A 22,138-nucleotide genomic window follows, 5' to 3' on the forward strand; every position below is an offset into this window, starting at 1 on the left:
TTGTCATAGAAGTTATAATCAAATCCTTTTTTCTGTCTTTCCTCTATTAAAAAAAAAAAAAAAGACAAGGAAGAAGAAGCGATATCTAATAATTAAATATTATCCACTTTACATGTAATTGCTTGCTCATGCAGAGATGCTGCTTTTGAAGTGGATACCACAGTGTTATTAATGGAACTTTATAACAATCAATTCAAAAATAAGTAGTGGCAAATGTTGCCACATAGCTTCCTTCACAAAAATTTAAGTGGGGTTAGGACAGAGCAAATACAGTTGATGAATAAAAGTTTTAAAGCTATACTATTTTACTATTTCTTTCATGCTCATATCTTTTTAAAGTGACTCTGTATCTATAATAAAAGTAAAATAATCACAGTGGTGACAGTGGTGGGTCTAAAAAAGAATAAAAGTTCAAGAAAAATCATATATGAAAGCAAATAAAAGCCTTAAAAGGAATTTTGCAGACATTTTAAAGATGAACTCCACTTTCTGTATCTACAATGTGGTGCCCAAAATAACTTGTTACTTTTCACTTTTTAGGGTAAGCAATTTTTAGGAATTAAAATGAGGAGATAAAATAGAACTCATACAAGTTATTTTCATTATTATGAGAACATTCATAGAACATCTTTTTGAATTCACTCAAATTTATTGAACAATTTTCATTCTGCTTTTGTTATTTTTAATGTTTTTTTTTTAAAAAACAGAGTTTTAATTTTAATTATACTACAGTAATCTTTCAAATATCTGCCATTAATTACCCAGGAAAAGTAATACATGGAAAAATTTCAAAGGTCAATTAGTATTTTTCACAACATTTTATTTTCTCTGAGTGTAAAATTAATCAGAAAGACCTCCTTATGTCCTTTTGTTAGTAACAAATGAATAAGTTCAAAATATTTCCACAAATACTGCTAATTTTTATACTATTGCTCATTTTTCTTTTCATTTTTCCCATATACTCACTCAATCTCTTTTTACTCTACACTAGCTATCTTTTAAATATATTAGAGGTGTGCAGAAGATTTAGAGTGATCAAGTCTAATTGACATAGGATTCTATTTTCTATAAGGAAAAGTTGACAAAATACTGATTTTGTTGATTGCCAAGGACCTTATGAAGAAACTGCAAGGTTATACCTGACATGAGCCATAGGCACAGGACACCTCTTGTCTTGGTTTAATGAAAGCTTTTAATGGGCTGCAGGCACCAAAATGTTCTGCTTGACTGAAACTGAAGAACTCCTGCCTATACCTAGAGCAGAACTTCAGGCACCAGAAGGCTGTTGAGGTCAATAAAACTCCAAAGTAACTCTGTATGTGCTCATAATTTTTACTGTTTGCAGGATGGAGGCCTTAATGATATTTAGTCAATAAGCAATATGCAACAACACAGCAATATTAAAAGCCAGATTTAAATTGGCGCTTTGCTACGTAGTTTCCCTTTATAAGCCATTATACACTAAATTGAAAATTTTCTTTGTATAAATAAATTAGATTTGAACCTTAAGGACTCTTTGCACTTTCATATTACTGAGTTTTGCCAACAAACAGGACAAACCTATTTTTTTCTCTTTATCATTTTGACTTTTGACATGAAGTGATATCTGACATATCTTGGTGAGACAGATCTAAAAATCTCAACCACTCTGCTATTTCTTTACATGTTAAATATTGCAAGAATTAACACGTTTACAGAATTATACAGGAAAATTTATCATATCTTACTGGAATAATAATAGTCATAACATATAGAATGGAAACAGGTGATGCAGAGATTTTCTCAAAAATGCATGTTACAATTTTCTTCAGAAATTTATCTTGCCTCAAGAGCTGGTAAAATGACATGGAATTTACCCTAATTTTACAGAATAAAGTCCATGACTGAAAGAAGAGGAATTTATGCTAGGCTTTATTTCTGAAACACAAAGTACAACAACTTTTTTAATGTTATTTCCAGATATGTACAAATTCAGTCTGAGTTAGAAAATATTCATGTTAATCACATTTTTAAATTCAGAGCAAAGAGTTTTATATCTGCTGACTACAGGGATGATTCTGGAATCCTTTCAGCATGTTGCCTAGCTTTTGCCATTATCACAAGTAGACAATATAGTGATATTAATGCTACAGTCTCTATGGTATTGATTGATGGGACATTGGTGCATGTGAAGTTACTCCTTTTATAATTTCAGCTGTTTGTCATCATTATTTGTGTTTGGACAGCTCATACTTACGCTAATTTCCAAGCTCTAATGGGACTTTTTTGGTGTTTTCCTTCTAATGACCAATTGCCTCACTCATCACAAAATACCCTGTGAATTCGTTTGTTCTTTCAAGGCTAAAAATTATCTCCCTAGGTACCTGGGTGTATAAATAAGGCATTCTAATACTTTAGTATGTAAATTTGATTTGGGTGACATTTGCATGACATGTAGTAGATAGCAAGGTTGATATGGCATGTAATATTTCCAGAGAAACCCACAGGAGATGATGAGAGGCATGGCAGTGTTCCTGGAGCTACTGCCTTTCTCTACAATCTGTTACTGCAGTACCAGAAAAACATTACAGCTGTCAGCTTTCAGTCTCTGTGCCACACCTGCCAATGCACTTCTGGCTCAGAACTTTACAGGAATGTTTTTGATAACTTACTAATGTGAACTTAATTAATTTTAGTGAATTTTATAGACAGGATGCCAAATTCAATATATATCTTAAAGGATTATGTTTCTTGATATATGATATTAAAAAGTAATTAAAAAAAAAAAAAAGAAGGACTGGAAAAAAGAGATTTAAAGCTTAGAATTTAATCTAAGCTGCAGTACTTTCTCCATTCTTCCTTTAGTAGTATTCTGGAGAGAGTTGGAAATTAAAAATTTGTGAGGAAAAACAAGTGGCAGAACTAATGAAGTTTGGGTCTCTGTAGATGTGTTTTCTGGATGATTGTCATGGGTGCCTGATAAAATGTGAGATCTGAGTGGAGGTTTACAAGTCTGGGAATATCTTTCATTTTGTGAAATGTGAGTGGACATGACTGGGAAGGTAAGAAGGTTCATATTTTGGTTGGTTGTAGATAACATGGACAGCTGACTTCAGTTGTGGTTCTTAGCATGTCCAGCCCAACTCAGCAGAGCTGCCCAGCTCAGCATAAGCAGCAGCTCTGGTTCCTAAAGCAGCTGGAAAAGACAGGCTCAGCACCTCTTTTCTCAAAGCCCATCTCATGTGCATTGGTGTCATGCACATTGCACTCATTCAGTTCTCCAGATTATATGTGATGCCTTGGTGGCCCAAATCATCATCATTATACCTGGTACTTCTTTTTGTTGTGCTAAAATTAAATCCCCATTCAGACAGTCTGAAAAAATATAGATCTCTGTCACAGTCCACTGAATTCTTTTTCTGTGAACATTGTGCTGCAGGTATGAGCGACATTTCGAAGTATTGGGAGGCTGTCAATAAGATCAGAGGTTTTCCTTAAAAAAAGAACAATTCACAGACCTAAATTCTACTGAAGAAAGCTGTTTGCACTACTAAGAATACTCTTGAACTCTTTTCAGTGGGATATAGCACAAGTATGAATGACATGATACAATAAATAATGAGATCTGTGACAAAGAAGAAAGAACTATTGTTGACACACACAATATACTACAATCAGCTAGGTTATATGTCTCTTATTTTGTACACAGCAGAGATATAAAGAGAATAAGATTCTTCTCCAAAGAATAGAGGCTAGAATAGCTGGGCAGAACAGACACGTAAATGGAAGAAGCTGGACAGAATAGATAAGATTGTGAACAAACCCAGCAAAAACAATAGCACAGTTAAATAGAGTACCTAAGCAGTCAGCTCTGGGAAAAACCAATACCAGTAAAATATTTATCTGATTGAATGATCAGGTTCTGTTTTTCAATTGACAACCTTTGGAATAAAAACATTCAATGTTCAGTTCTACATGATATATTTAAATGAAATAAAATGAAAAAAAATTATTTTCAGTTTTTAATTTTTAATTTTAACTTATAATAACATAAAAATAAAATAATAACTTTAGAAAAAAAATTGCAAATATTGAAAATTGAAAATTATTCTTGCTGTCTTGAAAATACTTCACTTTGACCTGAATATGTGAACCTTTATAGTCAGTGCAACACTGGGGTTTTTTAAAATAAAGAATATATATTTGGGAAAAGGTGAGAAGAGAAGCATCAAGAAATGCACTTGCCTAGCTGGGATCAAATTACAGCATTTTTGAAAGCAGAAAGGTGATGACTTTATTGAATATTTTGTTGTTGCAGTTTTCCTCAGATTAAATGTTGAACCTGAAAACGAAAATGAAAACATTTGTGGAGTTGAAAAGAAAGTAGGAAAATTAATCTGACATAATTTGCCAATAAAAGAGTAAAGTACTGATACACTAAAATAAAAAATAGAAGGTTTGAAGATGATTACAATGATCACTGACGCTGTGTGCTTGTTACAGCAAAACTGTTGGAATGGGTACCGATATTTATTTAAGATAATGATACAGGAACATTTGAGTTTGAGTGGCCTAGTGAAATCAATTAATCTATTTATAGCTATCAAGAGACAAACACTTCCTAGGTGATACAATCAGAGGATCCAAGGAAACATTCTGAGATAATAAATCCAGAGATTAAAATAAAGGAAAAGTTGTATTGTTCAGCTTCTTCGGTGATTTACTGACACTGTTAATTTTACATCAGTAATTACACTATTTTCACTCTTTTGTTAGCACTCTTAGTGAAAAAAAATTGTTCCAAGAAACCTAGGAAGACTAAATTCTTCGTATTTACCTGTTTCTTACAAATAGCAATGAAAACTGAAAGCCTTTAAAGGATGTCATTAGGAAGGTTACACAAATTGATATACACATATTGAGAATTTTTAATTTCAAGCATTGCTTAATTAAAACATAACTAATACTTGGATATAATTTCATGTTTTTTAAGCCATTGTGATTCATTTTTGTATCTACATACATTTATTCTTTTTTTTTTCCCAGTAAAGAGTAAGCAGAAACAAAGAATCATACTGCAATAAATTCAGCTGTAAGTTGTAGGCCATCATGGCTTTTAATGTCACTTGGTCCTCAATACACCAATATCGCTAAGAGCGACCTTATCACGGGTCACACAGGAGTACAAAATGTTTCTTCTGCAGAGCCAGTATTTTTATTTAAAAAATAAAAAAGGTGTGAGATCTGTTACTCCAGTTCAACTTCCTCTGTGTGGTGTGCAGGAAAGTGCCAATCAACCCAGGAGGCATTAGGGTGAAACTTTGGTTAGGTAGAGCCACAAGGGGTCAAAGCAAATGCTTGAAGCACCACATGCTCTTGAAAACAGACGGGAAATGTAACACCTGTGAAATAAGAGCAGAGAATAATTTTTCCACATTTTCAGAAAATATTTCTAATGCTTCAATTTCTTTAGAGGTAACAGGAAGGCAATATTCAGGATGTATTTAGAATACCCAAGATAGAAATGTGCATGGGACAAAGTTATCTAAGACTGCAAGATAACAAATTTAAGGTGTAGTTTACATCGGCTAAAAGGTGAGACCTAAAAATTGACAATAAACTGTAGTTACATGGACAAGGCTTGGATGGAGGCAGCTGGATGACATATTTAATCTCATCACGCTGTACCCACAGGGTATCCTAAAGAATCAGCACATAGGTACAGAACTTCTAAAAATAAAAGGTAACAGGGAAATACACTAATCTTTTCTTAAATGTCAGTTGAAATCCGCAGTGATTTTTTGCCCACATTCCTTTTTCTTCTGGCTTGCTTTGTTCTTCTGAGGTGTGCCTTAATTATCCTACAACTGTGAGGTGAAGGAGGAGCATGGGTTTTTTTCAGTAGTATAGAAGTAAAGGAAGTTTATAGACAGATTATTTTAAAAATAAAATAATTCTTTTTTGCAGTATTCTGTGCAAAACACAGCAAGAACCCAATCCAGAAATGTAATTCATGTTACAATATTCACTCTGTGGAAAAGCCTGAAATCCCAGGTCCCTTATCAAATCACTTACCAAATATTTGCTTTGTGAATGAAAGACTATTAATAATTTTAATGCTGTTATATGATGGCAAAGGGTCCAAAGATGAACAGAAACAGGAAAAAGTTGAAATGGCCCTTGCTAAAATGCAAATTATATTAAAATATTTGATCAAACATATGCCTCAGTCTGCCCTCAAATACTTACTGTAGAGATTAGGATTTAATGGTCACCTTCTTACCTCAGAAATAAGCGACAAAAATAAGATGATAGAAAGAATCAAAGAAGGTAGAGCTTTGTAATGAAAATTGATACCAGCTAAAGAACGAGAACTAATTATTAAAACACAAAGAAGTAATTTAGCTGAAGAGGGGAAGCATAGATAGAGAAAAGCACAATAAGCCAAAAGGAATGAATTACAGGCAAATAACCAGCAGCATTTAAATAAAGAAATGGCATTTCAAGCAAATTGAAACTTTTTATATTCTTAACCTTTGGATAGAGGGCAAGAACTAAAGGAAAGAACAATATTAATAAGTCAGCAAGGAAAAACTTGGGGATCTCTTCAGAACAGTAACTCCTTCTCAAAACATGACTACCTGTGCAGCTGAACCACATTAAAATACGTGTAATTACACTTAAAGTGTAAATAGTGTAAATAAATATAATTACACTTGTGTTTTGTATGACATTGAGAAGACAGCCAAACAAAGGGGACTATGTATAAAAGATAGTGTAAAATGAGGAAGGCTCTAGGACTTTAATTTACTACAACAAACTTTCTCCTAACCATGTGGCTATTTCAAATGTTTGCACAATTAATACACTTCAAAATAGGATAATATTTGCCTAGTTATTATGTATTTAGATTTAAAAAGTAACATTGACTTCTACCCTCCTCTATGGTTGTGACAACAGATTGCAGTAAAGATCAAAAAAAATATTTGAAGTGATTTTTCAAATCTCTAAAGAAAGAAAAAATATGAAACTTAATAAAAAATCATTTCTATTACTCTTTTTTTTATGCTAACCATGTGATTAAAGAGTATTGCATTTTTTTTGCTGTTTGACTTTTAATTTTTTTTTTAATGTAAGGATATACATGAATCTTATTTTAAATTTCTTGTACAAAATCATAGAATCATTAAACCAAATATGTAAACTAATAATGTAAAATCATTACTTGGAATAAAGCTTTCAGCTGCCAACTAAGAAAATTGTCTTAGATGCTGCTGCCAAAGGGAAAAAAAGTATTTGAACATAAAAAACAGCAAAGTATACATTAATGGATCCTAAGTCCCCTTCTGTAGTTTTCTTAATTATGCAAGCCCCTTTTTATAAATTACATGTTACAAAGTCAGCAAAAAGAACTTGCAGTTAGGGACACAGCAAAGCAGGATTGCCTGTTCTCTCACTAGCACTGTATAGCTGCAAACTATCTGGTAATTTCATTCTCAGACAGAGAGTGATGAAAATGACATTGAGGAATGGTGGAAAGGGGAGGAAAAAGCTATAGCTACAGTTTACCTGCATTTGCTCACTGCAGTACTTTCAAAAAAATGGCTGAATTGAAAATTAGTCAGGAGAATTCATTATTTTTTAGTTTTAGAGTAAAGAAGGAAGATTTGAAGTCTAAAATATGAAAAAAAAATTAGAAAACTAGATATCTTTATTTCTGCAGAAAATTCTACCTATTTCTTCTTTTGAAGAATGAGTGTGAGTTTTAAAAGACAAAACATGGAGAAAAAAGGCTTATAAACTATTATATTTCAGATATCAGAGGTGAACAGTGGCATTTTTACTTCCATGAAAGAGTATTGAACCCATAGTTTTCCTCATGATATTATACCCACCATGACACTTACTATAAAATTTACCTTCATTATGACTTTTCAATAATGATATCTTATTCTGAATATAATAAAATATGTAGTAAAACATTAAATTAATATATAACTATATATATATAACTATATATGTATAACTATATATATATATATACATATAAAAACAGGTTTGAAATCAAAGTTTTTCCTTACTGAAGTAAAGCACTTCTCTATTGTCAATTATAAAAGAAACAGTGCAAATTTTTGGATGAATGAGAGTTTCACTTAACACGCCGGTTACGATTATTACCAGACTATTTAATTATACTGTATGTTATAGGAAATTGCACCCGAGACTAAAACATAATCTTGGTCTTAAAAGATAGTTTAGCTCTTAAACTTATATTGAACATTGGGGTAAAAATTACACGGAAGGAAATGCAGTCAGACACATCCCAAACACATTTTGTATCTGCTAAGGCAGTCTATGGTCAGGTCCAAAAAAAAGGCTAGAAAAAGGCATAATGCTATATTTTCCCCTGCTGCAGTACCCCTGTCATAATTCAAATTTATTTTTCCCCTACTGTTCTATTTCATTTTGCTTTAAAGCAATTCTGACCTTTTACACTGGAAAATAAATTCTAAGTCACCTAAACAGCTTTTAACAGTATGTATATATTTCTAGCACTTCTTTTTTAAATATCTGCTTAGAGGGTGATCATCTCCAGCTCTGAACATATTTTTCTGCGTAGAGTCCTACTTACGGTACTCTTGTTGTGGCAAACAGTAACAAACTGGAGGATTCTTCCAAGCAATAGTAAATTTAGCAGAAGGCTATTGCTAATGCTCCCCAGTCACTTATTTGTACTTCCTAAATTAGGCAAGACTACACTGGATCAACATAAAAACTTGTATCAATACTGAGTAGGTATCAGAAGTGGCAGGAGACAGTAGGTGGCATTCTGAACATCAGTCTAATAATAATGGGAATACATATTTTAAACATCATAAAAATAATCCAAGACCCATGAAGTTTGGAGATTTTTATTGTTCTGATTTTGGTTTGAGGTTTTTTTAATGAGAGATGAAAGAGAACACCTACACACTTGTGATCATCAAGAACATAATGGCACATTCTCTTGTACTGAAAATTTACAATTATATTATAAATATATGTCTACTGTAGTTCTGTTTAGACAAGTTTGTTCATTTAATTACACTTTTCTTTTTGATTGCTAAGTAACTGAAATGTATGAAATTTGTGCTGTTTACCTTTCCTTTTTTGTTTACAACAGTATTTTCTGCAGCATTGCTCATCTATTCCTTATAATTAGAAAGGGTATTTTTACAATGAATAGCAGTTTATAAGCTGGTTATTTTCCACTTTTAAGGAAGAATTCATTTACCTGGAACATTTCAGTATCTTTCGTTTCTGAAGTTTAAAATGTGGCTATCAGTGGCAACCATGACGTACGTGTGGTGAATAAAACATCCAATTATTGGGTGAAACTTCTACATTACACAACCACGCCTCAGAGTTACCCAACCCCATTTCAGAAGCAATCACATAAGAGGAAAAACACAAAACTGAATAACTTACCTGCAAACAAGTATCTGGCTCCATAGTTAGCCTTAGCAAATAGTACTAAGAATTTACTTTCAAGAACTCTAAGCTCACATAAAATATTATTCTGAATTTTCAAAATGGATGCATGACTTAGTACAGCTTAGCTTTAATTGGTCAGCCTGAAACTGTTGGCTCTAAAATAAGATTCCTACCATCTCCAAAATCATCTCCAGTTCAGCCTGAAAATGTATACAATTATCTCTTCTTTTTTCTTTATTTGCAGTGCAAAACATGAACCACAGGGGTTGCCTTTTTCCCAATCTGGACATGAAACTTGAGATACTTTTAGTAAGGAGGTAATATTGAAGAGAATCTTTATTTGACGGCCTTCGGGGGCAGTCATGGAAAGATGTCCACAAAAGCCCATCTCCTCCAAGGTTTGTTTTATTTTATAAGTTTTAGGAAATTATCATCATTGATAAAAAACACTAATTAGGAGGACAAATGGACAATTCCTCCCCCAGGTCGAGCCCCTTCCTTCTCGGGGGCCCCTTCCCTTGGTATTAGCTGTACTTTGTCCATGAAATGTATCTCAAAGAGTTGTTCTCGGCCTTGGTTCCCTGGAAGAGCTAAGTAAGCACAGGGGCCCTGCACATCCTGGGACTTGGAGCTCTGGAATTTCCTTTGTCTTTCTGCCTAAGAAAAGCCATGGAAGAGTACTGGAAAACTAACACAATAGGCTACACAGCTACAAATACATGTGTGAAGAATAAAGAGAACATATCAAAGAGAAAACGGCAAAAAACAAATGGCATCACAGGTACTTGTGGCAGTGCACTTTGGAAGGAAAAGCTGTTTCTGGATTCACAAAACAATTATGCAAAATCCTAAGATTTTCAAGGCAAAAATAATGCATGGAAATTGTTCATGGAGCTATATTACTGGATTTAATGTCACTCTCCACAGATTCCTGTAATACTACAAACATAACAGGATATTTAAGAAACAAACTTGTAACATGGGGTAACTAACTCTGCTGGTTTTATAAAATCAAAATGGCATAAAATTTGTACATGGATACAATTTTAAGAAAATCAATATATGTAGTTCCACTGATTTCAAAGGCACAATGTGAGTTTGCTCCACTAGAGGATTTTTTCTTACACTTTTAGAGAATCACAAAATATATTCCCGTGAAAAGCAGTTATATTGAATTTATTCTTAAAAATAAAAAATATTAATTTATATATTTTAAAGTTCCATAGATATTGTCCTCAATTTTCTCACTGTTTCAGTGTGGCAAATAATAATTTCTTGGAAGTCGGACCTTCAGAAATTTTCCATTTTCCTTCTTTTCATACATGAACAAGAAGTCAATATTTCTTACCTTCTCACTAACTCCTGAACAGTGTAGGCTACTTAGTTTCAAGAGCCATTGAAGAAACAAAAATACTTTATCCTGCTTTCAAGCTTGGAAAGAGATAGGTCAAAACAAAAAAAACTGTGGAGAAAGTCATACCCATTATAGCCTTTAGATGATTGCATACAAAGATGGTTGTAACATGATCAAAAAGTACTATAATTATTTTATTATAATATGGTCTTATGTTCCCATTAACCAGGAAAAATGCAATGAGAGAAATAAAATTATCATCTCAGACTATGGAATGTAAATTTACATTCCCTTATCTACAATTAAGACAACCCAAAACTACAAAGAAAGCCTAACTGGAATAAAGAATTTGAAAAATTCTGAAGATAATGCTTCACAATGACCAGAGCAGTTGTCAAGAGCTGCTTTGGGTTACATAATATGCTTTGCCAGTTTTCATGACATAGATTGGAAGCGGTGGATGTGTAGAATTTTTGCCAAGGTCTACATTTGATGTGGTTTGGACTTGATATGCTCTGGAACAATGGAATGACCATTAGCACTTGAAGTGTAGTACCTACATTTCTGGAGCATATCATCCAAATCTGTTTCTTAGAAGAAAAATCTCTCTTACTCCAAGAACACTTTTCAATTTTGAGCCAAACCGGTTCAATTCAGGAAATCTGGTAGAGAGATTACAAAAATGCAACTCTGATCTGTTGTAAAATGTTGATACAGACATGCTCAAAATCAAGTGACTTGGGTAATTCCAAAATAGAAATGCTGGGTAGTCATTTTTTGGATGGCATATACACTGAAATCCTAATAATCAGAAGAAAGGAGTTAACACTTCCATAGATTGATTCCACTTTATGCCTGAATTGCCCTCTGAAGGTGCAACAGTGACTATAAACTATCAAGAGAGGCAGAAATTCCCCTAACCCCTCTCTTGAGCACCTGTACTGCACATCTGAACCTAAATGCCTCTCCCAGCACCAGCAATATGCAAGATATCTTTCAGGCAGATAATGTGAAAGCTATGGGGGAACACATTCAATGCATACACCTTCTTCTCTGTGAAAATAATTCTGTGATCAGCTGTGGGAGAAAATAGATTATTTGGTTTTTTGAATTACATTTATTCCACCATCACGGAGCTTCTATATTTTTTCTCAGCCTATTTGGATATAACCTGTACTGAGTTTCAAAGTTTCAAAGTGACTCAGAAATAGATATCACCAGTATGTTCATTCCTGTTTTCCATAGATGTAAATTTTTCATGAATATAGTTATTCATGATAATAAAATGAGACTCACAAAAAACCCACCCAAACTCAATATTGAATATGGAATTTACTTGAATTACTTCACTTATAATAATCTAATAATAAAGATATTGTTGTATAGATTAGCAACAATGAGAAAAGCCCAAGACTTTACAGTCATTAAAATGATTGCTGTCAAAATTGTATACTGAAGTAGTAGCACATTCTCTTGCCATAGCATATCTAATATGACCATAAAATGCTCATCTTTCAAAGGATTATTGTAACTCCTCTGTTTAGATTTATTTTTTTAAAAATACTTAAAAATCTCAAAGTATTTGGTCCATTTCTATAGGGTAAGCAGCATTTACATTTCCCTTTAATGGATTAGCAAAGAAAATTAGCAGACATATGTCTTTCTATATTCCTTCTCTCCTGATTAAAATGAATTGCCCATCCTTCTCCTGCACACATCTTGAGCAGAGCGCTGTTATGGATTTGGAGATACTGTCTCTGATCTCTAACATGTCACCACAATCAAAATTTTGAACAAAGATCAAAGATAATAAGACAAACTTGAACCATTAAAGAAGACTATTTTGAGAGGGATGTTTGGAGAACCAGTGGCAGACCTGAGAGCTTAGAAGCTAGATCTTTATTCCCTTATATCAGAAAGGGAATAAACAGCAGCCAGGAGCTGTAACAACACACTTTGGTTTTCAGGAAAACCACCTTATAAATTAAAGATAAAAATCTGAACTATTTTGGCTGAAGAAAGCAAACTAACCTAGAAAGTTGAATGTTTGGACACTTTACTAGGCAGTCAGAGGCTTTTTGTGAAGATTTTTTTCTTGAAGATAGATTGTAGATGTTTAATCTCTTCAGAGACTTATGCCCTTTTCAGACCAATTTAGTGAAAACATTTTTACATCATTCTAGTATCCACCCCTGAAAAATTTTATCCAAACATTTTAGTTCTTTTTCCAACTGTTCACCTATATTCTGTGAATTGATTGATGGATGTGTATTGATTTGTGAACTTTTACAGGTATTACAGTCTTAGCACACTGCCTCTTTGTGCTGAATCTTTATATTCTAGCAATTTTTTTTATGAGTCTCAATTGCTAGAGGGCATATTTAAATGGAATTGAGCAAATATTTCCTCAACTGGTTTCACAAAGAAAGAAGCTGTCTGGTATAGTTTTTTACTTCAAATTTATATAAAAACTCATGTTCTCATGGTTTTTTCAATTTTGTGTACTTTTACAGAATATTGGATGAAAAGCTTGAGAGTCCTTTATTGTCTTCACAGAGAGCATAAAAAACAGACAGCAACAGGCACAATTTCCAAATGCTTTTAACACACCTCAAGCCTGACCTTGAAGGAAACACCTCTAAGATAAGAGTCAATATCTCAGAAGCTTGTATTGTGGCCTGGACATGTTCAGAGAAGAAATTTATAGGATTTCTTTTTATTTGTGTGCTCCTGTATGAGCTTTAATTTTGCTGGTGGCGACAGGAACAATTTTAGTTGTCAGCTGAGATCAGAACTGTAGCTACGCCTGTCAGTACAGTAATTATGTTGAAAACAGAGATTTTAGTTCATGTGCAGTTACAGAAACTAGCTAACAACAGAAATACAGCCACTTTCAATACAAAATAAATATATGCATCATTTCCTTTAAATAAACTGAGATTTCTCTTCCAGTAATATGTATTCATATGTATGCATTAACTTAAGTATGTAACTTATATAACTTATGCATTAATTAACTATTAACACTATGCTTACATTTATCTTGAGAATAAGAACCTTTGTTTTGCATTATTAACTTGCATCTCATGAAAAGAGAATTTAGGACAGGTGAAAAAGAGTTTTACTGAAGAAACTTTAGAAAAGTAGGAAACTGGAAATCAGGTTTTGAAAATGAATGGCAAGGTTGACATTCCAGATTCTTATTTGCTGATTTTCTGTTTGGACTACTGCAAGAATATTTGTTTTGGGTTTTTTATTGGGGACTTGGGTGTTGGCGAGAAAAGTATGGGGTAGTGGTTTTATTTCTCCATTTATTTCTAATATGAAAGAATAAAAGAAGCTTTTTATAAGGATTACTACTTTCATTTCTTTGAATCCTTAGGTTTGCATTCAAAAGTGAGTAACAGTTGCAGATCATCACATTCTTCAATATTTTGAAGTATGATGATTATTTATTGCACTTAAGGATTTCCAAGGTGTATATCACTACTCACATCTCAGGGATGTGCCCTCTGGGTAATCTCATTTCTTCCTGTTGAGAACAGGAAAATCACACATAGAGGTATCAGAATAAGTATGCCAAAATTATCATTAAATAAATAAATAAAGCATTTTACCCTGAAAATATGACCACTAGAAATTTTGTTCATTTTTCACAATTGATTTTGAGCCTTCAACTCATGTAAAAGCATCAGATCCCCAAAACTTTACCTCCAACTGAAATAATTTATTTTATCAATATTAAAATGTTTTTCTCAAAATAAGAAAAAATAGAAACATAGTCAAAAATATATTGAATGCTAAAATGAAACAAAATGAGATATAAACTTAAGCATTTTTTAATATTTTTATATTTTAAATCTTACAAAAATCCAAAATTTTCTGAAAAAATAAGCAAATGGTGTTTTAGTAATAAAAATATACTATATTGTGAAATTTTTCAACTACATTTGCTTGGAATGTTCTACATGTCACCTTGACTGTCATTTTTTTTTAAGTTATACCTTATTTTTTATGAGAATTGAAAGTACCTAAAATCACCAAACTGACATAATATAAACACAATAAACATGTATCATGAAATATCAGAGGTTCATCCTTATAGTCTGTAACAGAACAACAAAAAAATATTGATTTCAGTTCTCTGAAGTGTGTTGCCAGAAATCAGATTTTCACAAATAAGGCTTTTATATCATCCATTAGATAGGGAAAACCCCCTAATATTAATATAATTACAATTCAGTAGGAGTGTGAGTTTTATGGGTATTTCGTTAAAAAGAAATAAAATTAGATCCTAGCCCTCCTCTTTTCCAAGTGGCTTTTTCTATTTCATTATTTTTGTAGGATATTGCCGTACCCCAATTACTTCCACCTTTTGCACATTATTTCTGGTGCTTCCTAAGCTCTTCTGCTTTTACAAATACTTCTGAAGTAGAAGCTATTATTCACCACAAGGCTAAGGAAACATGGCAATTAAAATCACAATATCCATGTCCTTGGAAAAAAACGACCTTGACCTTTTGCTTAGATGTCCATTGACTTTTTCAGGTTCTCCAGGGAATCTGAGCAATAATTTCTAGTTCTTAATACAAGAGCTCTCAACCTCTTTGCATGTTATACCTTGCCTCTGTCAAATTAAAGCATTTATGTGGTGCCAAAACCTTTATTATAGAAATAATAACAGGAACATAAAATGTTTTCAGTTTTTTTTCCAAAGTGGGTGGTTTTGAGGTGCTTTTCCAGCCTCTAAAGAATAGTAACAAGGCAACAAGGTAACAATGAGATATTTATCTCACAATTATGAAGGCTTATATCTGAAACATTCATCCTAGACTCTTTGTGTAGCCACTACAGTCATGAAAAGCGGAATTGTAAAGTCACTTAAATACTACATTTTAAAGACAAGCACACCTTTCCATGCCAATGGTATTTCTATGTTATCGCGGTGGCAGTGTGGGAAGGTGGGAGAGTTATTTACTTTCACTGGGCTCTTTCTAAAGATTTGTTTCTCCCACATTTTTGCTGGCTGGACTATTATAATTAATTTTCTGTTACTGGCAAGACTTAGAATTCTTAAGGGAATATTATTTTCTTTGATTATTCTACGAGATGTTGACATTACTGCAGCTTACAATACAAGCTTAGCAAGCATGTTGAGAGAAATTAGAGGAAAATTCTTGGAAAGGTTCTTCTTTATGTACAAAACACAGTGAAACCTTCACTGAATATACACTCAGCTTTAACCACATCATGATAATAGCAAAACAAATCCAAAAAATATTCTTTGACTTGCTGGATAATTATATTACAGCATCAGTCCTCTTGTGATTGACTAAGTACAGTACTTTACATTTATTCTTTCACATTTTTTTGAGAGTATAATGTACATGAAAAACTTCTCACATACTTCTCACATATTCTCTGCATTTTGTCCAAGATTTTCCCCTGCAGACTGCTTTAGAAGTTGCTATTTAACATTAGAAGTTATATCAATAGCATTATTATTTGGGTATATGTGAATATCTATCTAACCATTAGTAATCTTTCCTGCTTTATCATTACTAATACTCTCCATTGCACATGGAACAGATAAATTAACTGTAGAAAAAACTTGAAAAATACCCAGAGACGCGGCAACCAAGGGCCGCATCCAGGTAATGTTTACAACAAAGCATTTGGTATAAACACGATGCAAACAAAATCTAAGTTTTGTTGCTTGTTTCCACTTCCATCTATAGGCACAACCAGTAGCAGTACATGTGTGGTTATTCGTTTAATTTTCCTGTGTGTGTATTTTAATGTTTCACAGGTGCTCTGGTAAAGGGTCTCCAAGTACTTAAGAGCTATCTCTACCTTGCAGCAGTTATTCTAACAAGGATATTTGACCAGGATTCTAACACAGATCTGGACAGACACTGAGCATTTCCCTCATTAGGCTCTCTCAGGTCTATATCCTAAAAATATCCAGAAATTGTGTTTAAAACTTATGTCAGAAAGGAAGAGACATCAAATTTAGTTAAACAAAACAGAATTTTCAGAGAAAGGAAGAGTCTTACAAAAAGTACAGCATAAAGCAGTCATAATATGAAAAAGAAGCCTCATGAAAAAGAAGCCTCATTATGAAAAATCCTAAAAAAATAATCAGACAAGTTGAAAAGCTACCTTAATTGCTAAAAGAATTGCTAAAAGATAGAGGTTTTAACCACCGGACCACTTGATCAAAGAAAAGGAGAATGAAATGGTGCTGGGCACAGGAAATAGCAAACAATTACCTGTACCACTTAAGCCCTACAATATGTGAAAACATGTGTGGTCACACTTTAGGACAACTCTAAATTCAGTCCTTTCAAAACCTAATAAACTGTAAAAAGTATTCTCATAAACTGTTCAAGACAGAAAACTACCAGAGCTTGCCCAAATCTTCTTGACTAGTTTAGATATCAAAGAGCCAAGGCTTGGAGACTGGAATTTCTTCTTGTTGCAAGCATGCTTGTATCATCATTCTGTACTCTGTATGTAAAGAGGGACAAATATCTTCTTTTTCTGAAGTGTTAAACCTAATTCATGCCTCAGCCATTTCCTTGAGCTAATACCAGGCCTTATCGGAAGCTGTTTGCCTATATCGAGGAAGCTCAGTGAAATCTTCTTCTGAAGAAAAGTGACATTAAAATGGCAAGTGGGGGAAGAAACTTTCCTAATCTGAATTACTATACATCTCTCAGAAATCCATTTTCCTTCTCATCTTGTGAATCTGTCTTTTAAACTACAGTTCTTCCGGGATTAAAAGGGTATCATCTAAAGCAAGCACATCTCAGGGCTAAACCCAGCCAGAAGGAATAGGTAATATATTCAAATTAAAAATTTCTGCTCCTCATGAATACTTGCTTCTATGAAGAAATCCTGTGATCTTATTAGCATACAGTCATGTTGAGTATAGCTTCTGGTAGTTTACAAAAGTAAGTAAAATGTTACATAGCCCTTGATTACTCTTGTACTGACTTTTACCTTAAACCCTATATTTTAAATTCCATTATAATAGATAAAAGGAAAAAACCTAAAAGGATAAACATGGAATATTTTTTTACACCCAGCCCAATAATTGTAAACACCTTACTATCAGATGGGAACCAAGAAAGAAATCCAACACAGTGAAGAAAATCAGAATGCTAAAGATGAGCACAGGTCAACTCAATTCATTGTAGTTTTGTGCTGGTTATATGAGAATTGTTTTTTCAAGAAGGAAGCAGAGCTCAAGGTATAGCAGCACTCAAATCACTTGAAAACGGGTTTATGAGAGGCTGATGTGACACAGAGAGTCACAATGCACAACTGTGTCAGTTACTCATGGAACCACACTTCAGCTTTCCAGTGGTGGGAAACTATTTCTCTGCTGATGCTTACTTCAGACTGTGTCACTTTAGAGCAAGGCCTGCCAATTCACAGACCGTGCCAAACCTGAGTGCAGTTTTTTGAAAACTCTAAGAAGTGAAACCAGCTAACTTAGAATGTATTACATCACTCTGATTAGAATAATTGTTGTCATCCTCACCAAACATTGATTTGTGGCCCCGGAGGTGCAAAGTCAGAGACTCAAAGATAATTATACTCAACTCTCATTTGAAGAGTTGCATTAAATGAATGTAACAGATTAAATTACTGATCTCTTGAAGGAATATTAATATTGTTCAGTGAATATGGGCCAGCTTCAACTTCTCATATAAAATACTCTCTTAAATATGTCTTCTGTGGAATAACACATCTGTAAAAACAGGTGCCAGTGCTAACACGTAATCCAAAAGAAGTTACATAGGAAAAGTATTCATTCTTATTTTTATACTCATTCTGAAAAATTTACTTTTTCCTGAGAAAAAGCAGAATAATGTCCTAACGATTAACCTTCTTTAAAAGTAAAAATTCCTTGTCTGTCAGTCATCTCTTTTCATCCTCTAGGTGGCCTTTAGGGCAAAGTCTATCTTTCATGAGAATTGTTGGTTTCTGTGGGATTTTTTTAATTTTAACTGCTAAATGGCAAAGCTCAAAGCTTAGATTAAGTGTATTTTGGCAGATTCCTTAATCAGATTTTGGTTAATACATACACTCTGGAATGTGACTACAAGCTTTATTACTCCTGTAGATTTTTTGTTGGTTTACTTGGTCAGTTTGGGTTTTTTCCATCACCATAATGCTAAATTTTTCAAGTGATAGCAAAATTTCAGCCTGTCTTGCACATGGAATTAGTATACTCCATAGACCCAAATTCTTAGAGATACTGAAGCACTGCAACACTTTTCAGATAGTACTTAACTTTTGGACATCCTGTAGCCTAATAAAATACATTGTTACAGTTCCCTATATAATAAAATTAAGGTGAGGAGCGTAGGCTGTGTGGAATAATTTCACAGTGAACTGCTTAATTTTATGGCAGCCAGCTCTGAGAAGAAGGTGTGCCTCATGACTGAATCAAGAAACCTTTGCTGATAGTTTTGTTCAGTGTGACGTGGAAACAAGTATTTGAAGTAAAATTTTCTGGGAAGAAGTAGAGAGTAGAGTAGGGTTTGCAGCTGCCCTTTAAAGCCCAAGTGAAGGCACTTTGACCCTTTGATCTCACAGGCATCAGGAGAAAGGGGAAGTGAGGGGAAGTGATAAGGATGGGAAAGGGAAGGAAGGGTAGGGAAGGAATTTACTATAAATTTCCTACAGACTTGTTTTAAAAGTAATTTTATATTTCAATTGTTTACTTATATTGACCATCTGCTGTTATAAAAAGTCATTTGTTGTTTTGATTTTTCATTCTATCTTTGAAAGAAAAACAGTATTGAAAAAAAGGAATTCAGTTGTTAACTGTCTCAAAAATATTCAGAAGTGTTTATATTTTGCTTGAAAGGGGTCAGAAAGTAAAATCTCTTCAACTCGGTCAATTAATACCAAGAACTAGTCTTATTTTTAGAATTATTTTACCTTGGTATGGAGAAAAGCTCAGTGCATTTTTATAAAGTTCTTTAGTTTCCATGGCAAATGGGGTCATTATTTCCTGTTAGAATGGATGGTTTTTACTTATACTTTAGAAATGCTTTTCATATGATGCCCACAAGACAGGCAGAAACAAATGCACCAGAGGTCTATTGTTAATAGCTGTTAGTTCTTAAATCAAAATTTACACAAGGTCAATATAACCTTGCATTAAAGCCTATTGAAAACAATGAATGATATATTGCAGCCAAATAACTGACATTCTTGGCAACAAATAATAGAAAGGCTTTGATTATCAATAAATTAAAAGAGAGGTGTGGAGGGGAAAAGAGCAAAAATTGGGGATTTAACCCTGAGAATATATCCAATGCCTCAAAATTTTTTACCTGCAATAAATAAGCAAATGAATAAAGCAAACTGCTAAAGTTTTATTAGACATCTTACTCAAATCCTTTACAGCAGGTAAAAATTTCAATGTTCTTTGCATAGAACTTGATTGTTCTTTTTTGATTTTTGCTTTGCCAGATTATTCTGTGAGGCATACTCACATCTATCTATCTATCTATCTATCTATCTATCTATCTATCTATCTATCTATCTATCTTCATAGCTAGAATATTTCTGGAATAAAGTAATAATTATAGAAAATTCTTTAACATCTGGAGGATCTAAAATGTGTACATTTCATGCATGTTTAAGGAAAATAAAATCAGCTTGATCTTCCAAAATATTAAGCCATCCATTTTCTCTGACACTTACCATGAATCTTTTTTATGGGACTGTCATAAGGAAATTAAGTTCAATAAAAATTTGGTTTTGCACAGTCTGATCCTAAACATTCAAAACTGAACAGTGCCTTCCTTTCTATAAGACCTTAAGTGATAGTTTTAAAATACTATAAAAAAGTGATCTGTTCTCTTCTAAATTAGACACAACCCTCCTGTGGGTGCCTTGCTAGCATGCCTTCAGCTGGTATAAATCAGCATGGTGGTTAGCCTAATGGAAATGGAACTGTGACAACTTTTATCAGCTCATTCCTGTGCTCCTCCTCCAAGTGTTGCCTTAAAAACTCTATACACTGAAGTGTCTGGTAGTACTTTGCACTGAGAGAATCAGTGTCAATTGGCATTAACTGAGTCATGCATTTCTTCTGAAGCAAATAGAAAAGCTATCTTCTGTACGCTTTCCTCTGCACGCCCTGAGCCCAATATATAGAGCTTTTCAGTGTCAAGTGGGAGGCTTGCTGAGTGGAAATGATTCCTTTCTCCACACATCCCACATTTCTATCCTTTCTGATACTATTTAATCTGTATGAATATTCTTCAACTGCCTCTTGAGAATGCCAGCACTTCAAATGAGCAGTATTTGATATCACAAGAGTGCTATGGGATTAGAATCAGGCCTATATATGTTTGTATAGAAACTAACTGATATAGAAACTGACTACACTGATTTCTATTTGTGTTTCAGCAGGGAAACCAGGGAATATAATAGTAGCACAAATATAACTGCTTAACAAACAGACCCATCCATGAACAGTTATAGTGTTTATTAAACCTACAAGGAACAATGTAAATTCTTTGGAGAACAATATCAGGCCATTTTTCATAGCCACATTCAAATGCTGAAAACAGCAGCTGGATGCTGAGCCAAAGAGGTCAAGAGTGGCAGTGCCTCATATCAGTGATAGAGATATTGGTGGGCAAAGACCCATTTCTCCTCTTTGTCCAGTTTTGAGTATCCCATTAATTACACAGTTTCAAAAAGCTATACAACACAATGAAATCTATCTCACCAACCTCAGTACACACTGCTTTTCCTGTTAAACAATCTAGGTTGGCCCTGAATGAAGCAGGTTCTTTTGCATACCACACAGTGCTTGCACAGTGTGTTTACCATACCAAAATATCCCTGTCCAACTGACCTGAATGTCAAACATTACACCATGTGTAAGGAGAGAATTAAACAAGCAAACAAAGCAAAATGAAAACAAATGCTATACATTTTCACATTTGCCCTATATTAGACAATAGTGTGTCTTATGTGTCCACATTTTAAGTCTTGCTGTTATTCTAGCTTCTAAATTGCCGTGACAGACTTTGTCTGAAGTGTTACAATGCCACTTGCAATCTCAGCACCTAAAAACTAAAAACCCAACATAAAAAAAACCCCACAATTCCTTCAAAATCTGATTATTACTTAAGTTTTAACTTTTCAAATATGAGTAATACTGCTACTTTAAAGAAAGGCAAGTATAACAGTACAAAGTACATGTTTCTGTGAATAGTAGCAAATCTCTTGTTTGCAAAGTGCTACTGTAATGAAAACCTCAATTTCACGGTCCAATAGTAATAAAAGAAA

Source organism: Melozone crissalis, unplaced genomic scaffold (assembly GCF_028551555.1).
Source record: "Melozone crissalis strain CALT ecotype California unplaced genomic scaffold, PUWL_Pcris_2 ptg000013l_1, whole genome shotgun sequence".
Taxonomy (NCBI): Eukaryota; Metazoa; Chordata; class Aves; order Passeriformes; family Passerellidae; genus Melozone; species Melozone crissalis.